Below are 207 nucleotides of genomic sequence, written 5' to 3'. Positions count from 1 at the left end.
GAGTAGAATGAGGATGAGGATGAGGATGAGGATGAGTATGAGGATGAGGATGAGGATTAGGATTTGGATTAGGATTAGGATTAGGATTATGATTACGAATATGATTAGGATTAGGAATATGGTTTGCATTAGGGTGAGGATAAGGAGGAGGATGAGGATGAGGATGAGGATGAGGATGAAGACGAGTATGAGGATGAGGATGAGGAT

This window comes from Lupinus angustifolius, chromosome LG06 (assembly GCF_001865875.1).
Source record: "Lupinus angustifolius cultivar Tanjil chromosome LG06, LupAngTanjil_v1.0, whole genome shotgun sequence".
NCBI classification, from domain to species: domain Eukaryota; kingdom Viridiplantae; phylum Streptophyta; class Magnoliopsida; order Fabales; family Fabaceae; genus Lupinus; species Lupinus angustifolius.
This window is presented reverse-complemented; position numbering follows the sequence as displayed.